Raw genomic sequence first — 12403 nt, 5'->3', positions numbered from 1 at the left:
AACTGCAAAAAGACAAATAATGCAATTAAAAAACGGGGAAAAGATATGAATAGACACTTCACTAAAGAAGACATTCAGGTAGCTAACAGATACATGAGGAAATGTTCACGATTATTAGGCATTAGAGAAATGCAGATCAAAACTACAATGAGATTTCATCACACTTCAACAAAAAAAAAACCAAACCCAGTGCCATCGAGTCGATTCCGACTCATAGCGACCCTATAACAAGCCTGACATTAATCCAAAAAACACAAAATAATAAATGTTGGAGAGGCTGTGAAGAGATTGGAACACTTATACTCTGCTGGTGGGAATGTCAAGTGGTACAATCACTTTGGAAATCGATTTGGCACTTCCTTAAAAAGCTAGAAATAGAACTACCATACGACCCAGCAATCCCACTCCTCGGTATATGTCCTAGAGAAATAAGAGCCTTTACACGAACAGATATATGCACACCCATGTTTTTTGCAGCACTGTTTACAATAGCAAAAACATGGAAGCAACCAAGGTGCCCATTAATGGATGAATGGATAAATAAATTATGGTATATTCACACAATGGAATACTACGCATGGATAAAGAACAGTGAGGAATCTGTGAAACATTTCATAACATGGAGGAACCTGGAAGGCATTATGCTGAGTGAAATCAGTCAGTTGCAAAAGGACAAATATTGTATAAGACCATTATTACAAGAACTTGAGAAATAGTTTAAACTGAGAAGAAAACATTCTTTTGTGGTTACGAGATGGGGGAGGGAGGGAGGGTGGGAGAGGGGTATTCACTAATTAGATAGTAGATAAGAACTACTTTAGGTGAAGGGAAAGACAGCACACAATACAGGGGAGGTCAGCACAATTGGACTAAACCAAAAGCAAAGAAGTTTCCTGAATAATCTGAATGCTTCGAAGGCCAGCGTAGCAGGGGCAAGGGTATGCGGACCATGGTTTCAGGGGACATCTAAGTCAATTGGCATAATAAAATCTATTAAGAAAACACCCTGCATCCCACTTTGAAGAGTGGTGTCTGGGGTCTTAAACGCTAGCAAGCAACCATCTAAGACGCATCAATTTGTCTCAACCCACCTGGATCAAAGAAGAACGAAGAACACCAAGGACACAAGGTAATTATGAGGCCAAGAGACAGAAAGGGCCACATGAACCAGAGACTACATCATCCTGACACCAGAAGAACTAGATGGTGCCTGGCTACAACCAATGACTGCCCTGACAGGGAACACAACAAAGAACCCCTGAGGGAGCAGAAGAGCAGTGGGATGCAGACCCCAAATTCTCATAAAAAGACCAGACTTAATGGTCTGACTGAGACTAGAAGGACCCTGGTGGTCATGATCCCCAGACCTTCTGTTGGCCCAGGACAGGAGCCATTCCTGAAGCCAACTCTTCAGACATGGATTGGACTGGACAATGGGTTGGAGAGGGATGCTGGTGAGGAGTGAGCTTCTTGGATCAGGTGGACACTTGAGACTATGTTGGCACCTCTTGCCTGGAGGGGAGATGAGAGGGTGGAGGGGGTTAGAAGCTGGCGATGTGTACACGAGAAGAGAGAGTAGAAGGAGAGAGCAGCTGTCTCATTACGGGGAGAGTAATTGGGAGTGTGTAGCAAGGTGTATATGGGTTTTTGTGTGAGAGACTGACTTGATTTGTAAGCTTGCTTAAGGCACAATAAAAATTATATATATAAAAAAAGAAGCACTTAAAAGAAAGGAGAAAAGTATGAGAATAGAACTCTGGATCTACACAAAAAATGAACAGCACTGGAAATGGCAACTGCATCGGTAAATATCTAAGATTCTTTTCTTATGATTTAAATGCTTTTAAAAAGATTATTGTTTAAATAAAATTGTAACAATGTATTTTGGGATTTATAACATATGCATAAATAAAATGCATGACAGTAAGAGCATATAGTCCAGGAGGAAAGCAATGGACATATATTATTGTAAGGTTCTTATACGATAGATGAAATGGTTTAGTGTCACCTGAATGTAGACTGTGATTTAGTTAAAGAACAATTGATAGAACAAGTAAGTAGAATATCAGCAAGGATATGGCAGACTGGAACAACACTATCAACTAACTTGATCTGATTGGCATTCATAGAATACTTCACCTAACAATAGTAAGTACATATTCTTCTCAAGTCCACATAGAACATTTACTTAGATGGGTCATACTGTAGGCCATAAAGCAAGTCTCAATAAGTTTAAAAGGACCCAAGTCATAGGAAGTAGTTCTGTGATTATGATGGAATTAAAATAGAAATCAATAACAGAAAGAGTTCTGGAAAATCCCCAAATATTTGGAAATGAAATAACACATTTCTAAAGAACTTAAGGGCCAAAGGAGAATTATAAAGTATTTTGAACTAAATGAAACTGAAATATAATATCAGCGTTTGTGGGCTGCCATTAAAGTAGTTCTTAGGGAGAAATATATAACACTAATGCCTATATGAGAAAAGAAGAAATGTCAAATCAAAGACTTCATCTTCCACCTTAAGAACTAGAAAAAACATCAAGAAACAAAACACAAAGTGAACAGGAAAAAAGGCAATAATAAAGATCAGAGTAGAAATCAATAAAGAAAAACCATAGGGAAAAATCAATGAAACTAAAGCTGGTTCTTTGAGAAGACTTAAAAAAATTGATAAAGCCAGAATGATTAGAAAAATTACCTTCACTCTGAAGACAAAAATTACCAACATATAAAATGATAACTCGGACTTCATCAAAATTTAAAATTTCTCTTCAAAAGACACTGTTAAAAGAATGACAAGAGAAACCACAGACTGGGAGAAAATGTTGCAAAGCATTTATCTGATAAAGAATTTCTATTCAAAATATAGAGAGATCTCTCAAAACTTGAAAATAAGAAAACAAGCAACCTAGTTAAAAATGAGCCTAAGATTTACACACTTGACCAAAAAATACTCGGATGGCAAATGCTCATAGGAGTTGATGGTCAGCATCATTAGTTGTTAAGGAAATGTAAATTAAACCACAACGAGCTACTACTACACACCCATTAGATAGCTAAAATTTTAAAAAATGACTGGAACAACTGGGACTTTCCTATACTGCTTGTGAGAATGCAAAGTGGTACAATCACTTTGGAAAACTATTTGGCAATTCCTTAAAAAAGCTAAACATACATCTACTGTATGATCCTGCTATTCCACTCCTAGGTATTTACCTAAAAGAAAAGAAAGTACTTGCTCACACAAAAATTTTCTACATAAATGTTGATAGCAGCTTTATTTGCAATAGCCCCAAACTGGAAACAACTCAAACGCTCACCAACAGGTGAACAGATAAACCAACAGGAGTATAACCACACAAAAAATACTACTGAACAATAGATCAAAAGGAACCACTGATACCCACAGCAACATAGATGAACCTGAAAATAATCAAGCTGCATGAAAGAAGCCAGACAATGAAGAGCACATACTATACGAACGCATTTATATAAAAGTCTAGAAAATACCAAGTAATCTACAGTGACATAAAGAGTGTCAGTGGTTGCCTGGGAACTGATGGTGGTGAAGAGAAGGGAGAAGGCTGGGAAGGAAGAATTACAAAGGTTTTCGGGAAATTTTTGGAAGCAATGGGTATGTTCACCATCTTGGTTGCGGTGATGCTTTCACAAATGCATATATATGTCAAGACTTATCAAATTGTACCCTTTAAATATGTGTAGTTTATTGTGTCTATTTTATACCTCAATAAGGCTTAAAAAAAAAAAAAACCTAAAATGAGAATTTTTGGTGTGTCATTCCAGGGTCTGCTTGCTCTCAGATCCCTTCCTCATTCTCCCTATTTCCCAGGGTCCGTGCCAGCTGGCTTCTAGTTGGATTTTTTTTTTTTTTCTATAACACTGGTTATTGATCAAATAAAGGATTCACTGATATCTAAAACTTCACAAACAGCACTAAAATTCAAAATTGACATTTTACTGAACCTTTAAATTTTCTATAGTTCACCGAGACAGTTTTTACATGCATAACACACAATAGATGAAACATAACAGCAGACATCCCTAGAATACCAACGGCAAGACCACCATGATGTGTACAAAATTACCGATAAGCATTTCTTTCCCAGTTTTGTTGTGGGGAAAAACATTTATAGAAGAAATAGAAACTCAGGTGGCAAATTCCAGCTGTCATCATCTTCTTCCTCATCCCGAGAAGATCCTGCTTGATTGGGTGTACTGGCTGAGGCAGCAGCAAGCTGGGCTTATGGGGCAGCCTGCTGCATTTGAAGCCATTCCTATTGGGCCGATTCTGCTTGTTGCTGTCTAGCTTTTGCAAATAATTCCTCTTGCCATCTCAGTAATTCTTCTTCAGGAATGCCAAGGTTTTCCAAATGAGAACTGGCCTTTCTTCTTTTTAATGCTATGGTCTTGCATTCTTGTAAGAATTCTTTTACTTCACTGATATAAGAGCCAAAGCCCGAACTTTCTAGTACTTGTATGACACGCTCTGGTGATATTTGTTGCAAATTTCATCAGCTTCAGAAGATATAAGGTGAACGAATTCAGTGCAGCAGTTCGCCTCCAGTTCCCAGGCATCACTGGCCACTCAGACATTGGGGAGAGTCTCTTACTCACCTGATAGCAGCTCTGAGCTGGATGATGAAGCCATCATACATTCCTATCTCTCGTACTGGACTTTTGAAAACTCCCCAGTTCTGGTCCACTATTCCATGGAGATTTCTCAAAAGACCACTCTCGGAGAGTGACCCTGAGGGGCACTCTGAGAAGAGAGTGCAGAAAATGAGGAAGGAGAGAAAGAGCTGATTCGACAGGGCAGGGAACACCCAAGTGTGTGAGACTTAGGGCAAGGCTGGGAGGAAAGTCGGAGTGGTGAGTATTCTGGAGAGGCACTGCCCAGGCCCAGGAGGGGAAAGCTTGGCATGGTCCAGAATTTGAGGAGCTGGGGAATCACATTCATGTGTCCTTAGAGAGTTTTGGAGAGCAGGGAGAAGGGGGTCACCCCAGCAGTTCTCTCCGTCCCTCTGTGCCTTAGGCAGCGGCTGCATTGTATCTGCTCTGTGAATCCAGCTCCTGCCCGACAAGCTCAGCAAAGGTCTAGGTCTGCAGTGGGTCCACAGCCTTGGGTAGCACTGCCTCCTCCCTTGCCTCTTCAGCATTGGCTGCCTTCCTTCTCTGGCTGATCTCGGAGGAACCTCACGGTCCAGTTTGGCTTCTCAGCTCCTCTATTACCAGTGTAAAAAATTCCTGAATTAAATTTTCCCTCTTCTCAATACTTGAAGTAGCTTCTGATTTTTTGGTTAGACCCTGATGGATATATTTGGTCATCAAACAATAGTGTATACCCAAGCTAGCAGACAGATCTTTGAGTGGCCCTGGAAGAATGTCATGAGGATGCCTGTTCTCTTCTTGCAGTCTTCTGGGTGCCTGAAATCTCGACTCTAATATTACTTCTTTGTTGGCCATCTAGAGAGATGTGCACTTATTTGGGGTAAGATGTTTTTAGTGATTTTAATGGTTTTAGTTGTCAGCATCCAGCCAGTAGGGGAATTCCTTGCATGTTAATATAAATAATATATACCCGCTGCCGTCAAATCGATTCCGATTCATAGCAACCCTATGGGACAGAGTAGAACTGCTCCATAGGGTTTCCAAGGAGCAGTTTGGTGGATTCAAACTGCCGATCTTTTGGTTAGCAGCTGAATGCTAAACCACTGCACCATCAGGGCTCCAAATAATATATAAACCAAAACCAAACTCATTACCTTTGAGTCTATTCCGACTCATATTGACCCTATAGGACAGAGTAGAACTGCCCCATAGAGTTTCCAAGAAGAACCTGGTGGACTCAAACTGCCAACGTTTTTGGTTGGCAGCTGTAGCACTTAACCGCTACACCACCAGGGTTTCCAAGTAATACATAGTTTATAAAAAATAACTACATTTCCAAAAAAAAAAAGTAAGAAGGGTAACATTGTTTTACATGCTTACAAATCTTTTTGTGCCTGGTTTAAGAGAGGACAGCTGGATTTTCATATTTGCTTCTGCAGCCGATGTGTTGTGATATGTTCTTTTGGTTGAAGTACATGAAGAAGATCCAGCCTCACATAGATATGTGGTAATAGCCTTTTCAAATAACTGTGAACATTCTTTGATACTGTTGTTGTTGAGTGATATCTAATTAATTCCAACTCAGAGCAACCCAATGTGACAGATTAGAACTGCTCCATATGGTTTTTTAGGCTGTAATCTTTATGGGAACAGATCCCTAGGTCTTTCTTCAGTGGAGCAGATGCGTGGGTTCAAATCAACAACCTTTAGGCTCTCAGCCCAACACTTAATTAACTGTTTCATCGCCAGGGCTCCTTTCTTCTTTGATACCATACCAAAACTTGACAACCAAGTTTCTTAACAGTTGCAATGTGAAATGTACAACCAGGTCAAGGAAGTTTTTTTGCTATGTGACTTTAATTTCCATTAGCCTTTCTTGCACTCGGATGTATTTTTTCACCCGTGCATGATTTTGTGACATCACACACTGGTCATTTAGAAGATATAGCCTCACTGGTTTATGCAGATTTTCCAAATGCTAATACTATATTTCATTAATACAACATAAAAAAATCACATTCATTAACATCACCACCAATCTCAACAGAAAAGTCTTCTGAGTGTTAAGAAGCTGTTAGGTTCACAGTTTTTCAAAACTCTAATTTTCACTTGTAAGCTCAGGTTGAGCCACTGCCCATATTCTTGCCATGGCCCCAGCAGTTTCACCCATCACTGCTTTGGCAAATGTCAACACAGCTCAAAGGGCAAATAGTATCTTAGCATTACTTTGCAAATAGTTTTGCCTTCATGAACCCCCTGAAAGAGTCCCGGGGACCCCAGGGTCCACAGACCACACTTTGAGAATGACTGTCAGGGCGATGCCCAGGCCTAGGCTCAGGGTTAAGCCAGAGGGTCCAACAAACATAATTGCTCCAGGCAATGGCATAAACGGCTGTATTGTGCTTATCAGTGCATCTTCTCCGGGAGCAGGCTGCTTCGCTCATACACTAGTTGCTGTAGAGTCGATTTCAATTCTTTGTGACCCCATGAATTGTGTGTCAGGGTTTGCAATGGCTGATTTTTCAGAAATTAGATTGCCAGGCTTTCCTTCTGAGGTGACTCTGGGTAGACTCGAACTTCCAAACTCTCGGTTAGCAGCCAAGCACATTAACCATTTGCATCACCCAGGAGCTCCATGTTGCTCACAGGGAACCTATACTGTCCCAAAAATGCACCCTCACCCCACCCCGCTGCACCAATCTTCATCAAGAATCCAAATGTTAGAAGAACTCTGAGTTGAAAAAATTTGGAAAGGCTACTCTTGGTATCCTGAGGCAGAGTAGCTAAGCCCTGGAAAAGCTATGAAACAATTGCCTATTACTTTCTTCAGTGCCCTCCTCTCACTGATCATTCAAGTGATCTTCAGTGGCAAGTCATGGAGGGCCTGAGAGCCAGGCTAAGGAGTCAGATCAGGTGCTGTGGTCACTGATGACGCATTGATATTTCTGGGACTTTCATAAGCACAAAAGAAAGCCTGTTATTTGTAAGAGTTCAGCATACCAAAAGCCCACAGACAGAGGAGCCTTATAAATGTCCATTGACTTTGCTATGACGAAGGCAGGACAGTAATATATAAAGTCAAGAGAATGAGTGAATAGGAAGTGTAAGAATAAATGCAGATCACGTACTAGATGTATTTAGCAAAACATCTAAGAAGAAAGGTTGAAGAAGGGTAATAGGGTCTAACCCATGTATATATAAGTATTTTTTTAAAAAGTTGCTGTAGGGTGGATTCTGTCTCGTGGCAATCCCATGTGTTTCAGACTTTTCAATGGCTGTGATCTTATGGAAGTAGATCACCAGGCCATTCTTCTGTGGTGCAGCTGGGTGGATTCAAACAGTCAAGCTTTCAGTTAGTAGCTGATAGCAAACTGCTAGTGATAATTTGAGCATTTCATAATCTAGAATAAAAGAGTGGTAGAAAGGAAAAGAACTGATAAAATGAATGAAAGTGCTTTGAAAAAGATAAAAGTTGATGATAATAGAAATAAAGTAACAATATAATAATAGTAGTTACTTAGCTAGCAGCTGGAGCCCGGTGGCACAGTGGTTAAGAGCTCAGCTGCTAACCAAAAGATCAGCAGTTCAAATCCACCAGCTACTCCTTGGAAACTCTATGGGGCATTTTTACTGTGTCCCATAAGATTGTTATGAGTTGGAATTGACTCAATGGCAACTGGTTAACCAGCAGTCATTAAGGGACAACTACTTCACTTAAAGTAAATACACTAATTGTGCATCGTATTGTATCGTTTCTCACTTAGTCCTTAAAACAACTCTGTGAGATATTATTACCATTTTATGGTTGGGGAACTGCCTTAGTTATCTAGGGCTACTATAACAGAAACACCACAAGTGAATGGCTTTAACAAAGGGAATTTTATTCTCTTAGAGTTTAGGAGGCTAGAAGTCCAAATTCAGGGCACCAGCTCCTGTCAGCTCTGGGGCAAGGTCCTTGTCATCAATCTTACTCTGGTCTAGGAGCTTCTCTATCCATGAACCCCACGTCCAAAGGACATACTCTGCTGCTGGCACTGTTTTCTTGGTGGTATGAGGTCTCTGCTCACTTCTCTCTTTTATATCTCAAAATAGATTAACTTAAGACACAACCTAATCTTGTAGATTGAGTCTTGCCTCATTAACATAACTACTGCCAGTCCCACCTCATTAACATCAAAGAGGCAGGATTTACAACACATACGAAAATCACATCAGATGACAAAATGGTGGATAATCACACAATACTGGGAATCATGGACATCTTAGGCTGGGTTCTCTAGAGAAGCAAAACCACTAAAGTGTGAAGAGTGAGAGAGAGAGATTTATATCAAGGAAATGACTCATGTGGTTTGTAGAGGCTAGGTAACATCCCAAGTCCATGGGGCAGGAAAGCGGACTCTCCTGATTCACATAGCCTCAGGGGCTGGTGAACCCAAGATCAGCAGATGGGAGAGCAGGACTGTAGCAGGCTGTGAAGATCAACGAATCTCAAGATCAGCAGACAACCTGCTAGCTCAAGTCCCAAGAACCAGAGGTCAGATGAACAGAGCCAGCTGCAGGATCTAGAACAAGCAAAAGCCCCAGCAAGGCGAGCAGGAAGTAGGCAGAGAAGGGTGGAGAGATGAGGGCTGAGGGGGTGGTGACCTACCACAGGCCCTGTCCCCGCCAGTACCACTCAGCAGATTCCATCATGGGGGTGATCATGTATCAAATTTCAACAGGGAAGTGATCACATTATACAACTGCCAAAACAATGAGAATCATAGCCCAGCCAACTTGACACACAATCTTAACCATCACAGCCCACCCCTTGTCAAGCTGGCACCTGTACAAAGCTCCCCAAACCATACATAATGTCTGAGTAAAGACAATTACAAAGTCATACTTGCATCTAACATGATACAACAAGCGTACAACCAAAAATGCGCTAGCCCCATTTACATCCTGTATTTTAAAAGGGAAGGAAACAAAAATATTTGATGCACACATACAAAGCAGAAATACTCATAACAATTACGGTCCTCATTTCTGCAACTGGTCACATGGCCATAACTGGTATTTAGAACTATCTTCTTCCACCATCTATTCCGTATTCCCTTTGTCCTCAGCAAGCATCTCAGCTGGTCATGGTTCTTTGCCAGGTGGGGTGACTCAAACCTTCATTCCTGAGGGGTCTGAGCCATTAGTAGTCATGTTGGAATTGGGATGCTGTAGTTTTTCCACCGACTTTAATCACAGGGCATTGTAGTACTAAGAGACACCCTAAGGGATCTACTGCATTCCAGACATATTCTTCTTTACTTCTATTATGTAATACCAGTCCTATTTCCTTTTGGTAATCAGGATCAATTACACCAACCAGTACGGCAACTCACTTCTTTGCCTGTTGATCTGGAGGCATAAGGACCCCAAGGTGGCCAGGTGGCATCCTTAGCTTCCAGTTCAATGGAATCAGTGATGTGTCTCTAGGTGGGAGCATTTCTCCCTTTGGAACTAAGACCTCTAGACCTGCAGAGCATAAGGTCGTGGGGACAGGAAACAAAAATCTTGCAAATGGGTCACTATGGGTAATAGTGAATGGTGCCACTCCCATTTCCACCCCTTGATTTCTGGACCCATGAATGCTGGCTATGGGAGATACAGCATCATATACTGGATGCTGGTTTAGAGCATATACAGCCTCCTGGAGAACACCGCCTCCACCCTGCAAGGTATTGCCACCTAGCTGGGACCATAATTGTGTCTTTAGGAGGCATTCCATTGTTCTACCAAGCCAGCTGCTTCAGGATGATGGGGAACATGGTAGACCAATGAATTCCATGAGCATAGGCCCACTGCCACACTTCATTTGCTGTGAAATGAGTCCCTTGATCCAAAGCAATGCTGTGTTGGATACCATGATGGTGGATGAGCATTCTGTAAGTCCACAAATGGTAGTTTTGGCAGGAGCATTGCATGCAGGGAAGGCAAATCCATATCCAGAGTAAGTGCCTATTCCAGTAAGAACAAAATGCTGCCCTTTCCATGATGGAAGTGGTCCAATGTAATCAACTTGCCACCAGGTTGCTGGCTGGTCACCTCAAGGGATGGTGCCATGTCAGGGACTCAGTGTGGGCACTGAGATTGGGCACTCCGAAGTGGCTGTTGCCCGGTCAGCCTTGGTAAGTGGAAGTCCATGTTGCTGGGCCCATGCATAGCCTCCATCCCTGCCACCATGGCCACTTTTTTCATGAGCCCTTTGAGCAATGTCGGGAGTAGCTGGGTGAAGAGGATGAGTGGTTTCCACAGAATTTGTCATCCTATCCACTTGATTGTTAAAATCCTTCCCTGCTGAGGTCACCCTTTGGTCAGCATTCACGTAAGACACAAATATCTTCACTTCTTTGGCCCATTCAGAGAGGTCTATCCACATACCTCTTCCCCATAAATCCTTGTCTCCAATTTTCCAATCATGTTCCTTCCATGTCCCTGACCATCCAGCCAAACCACTGGCCGCGGTACACATTTGCACATCTGGCCATTTCTCCTTCCATGCAAAGTGAACAACCAGATGCACTGCTCAAAGTTCTGCCCATTGGGAGGATTTCACTTCACCACTGTCCTTCAGGGAGGTTCCAGAAAGGGGCTGTAGTGCTGCCGCTGTCCACTTTCAACTGGTGCCTGCATATCACACAGAACCATCTGTAAACCAGGCACTGGTTTTCTCTTCCTCAGTCAAATGATCATAAGGAACTCCTAATGAGGCCATAGGTGCAGACTGGGAGATGGAAACTAATCTGACAGGAGTGGAGACCATGGGCATTTGGGTCACTTCCTCATGCAACTTACTTGTGCCTTCGGGTCCTGCTTGGGCCGGATCTGGTATATATCACTTCCATTTAATGATGGAGTGCTGCTGTGCACATCCAACTTTACGACTCTGTGAATCAGATAACACCCAGTTCACGATGGGCAGCTCGGGATGCATGGTGACTTGGTGTCTCATGGTTAAGCATTCACCTCTATTGAGGCCCAGTAACAAGCCAAAAGCTGATTATCAAAAGGAGAGTAGTTATCTGCAGAGGATGGCAGGGCTTTGCTCCAAAATCCTAAGGGTGCTGCACTGTGACTCACCAATAGGGGGCTGCCAAAGACTCCAAAACAGCATCTCTATCTGCCACTGACCCTTTGAGCACCATTGGATCTGCTGGATCATATGGTCCAAGTGGCAGAGTGGCTCGCACAGCCTGAATCTGTTTTAGAGCCTTCTCTTATTCTGGGCCCCACTCAAAATTAGCAACTTCTTGAGTCTCTTGATAAATAGGCTGGAGTAGCATACCCAAGTAAGGAATATGCTGCCTCCAAAATCTGAAGAGGCCCACGAGGCGTTTTGTCTCCTTTTTAGTTGTGGGAGGAGCCAGATGCAATAACTTATCCTTCACTTTAGAAGGAATATCTCAACATGCCCTACACCACTGGACCCCTAGAAATTTCACTGAGGTGGGAGGTGCCTGAATTTTTGTCAAATTAATTTCCCATCTTCTGCCACCCAAATGTTTTACCAATAAGACCATAGTCATTGTCACTTCTTCCTTACTAGGTCCAATCAGCATAATGTCATCAATGTAAAGGATCAGTGTGACATCTTGTGGAAGGGAAAGACGATCAAGACCCTTGCAGACTAAATTAGGACATAGGGCTTGAGAGTTTATGTAGCTCTGAGGTAGGCAACTGAAGGTGTATTGCTGGCCTTGCCAGCTAAAGGGAAACTGCTTCTGATGGTCCTTTGA

This window comes from Loxodonta africana, chromosome 25 (assembly GCF_030014295.1).
Source record: "Loxodonta africana isolate mLoxAfr1 chromosome 25, mLoxAfr1.hap2, whole genome shotgun sequence".
In the NCBI taxonomy this organism is placed as follows: domain Eukaryota; kingdom Metazoa; phylum Chordata; class Mammalia; order Proboscidea; family Elephantidae; genus Loxodonta; species Loxodonta africana.
This window is presented reverse-complemented; position numbering follows the sequence as displayed.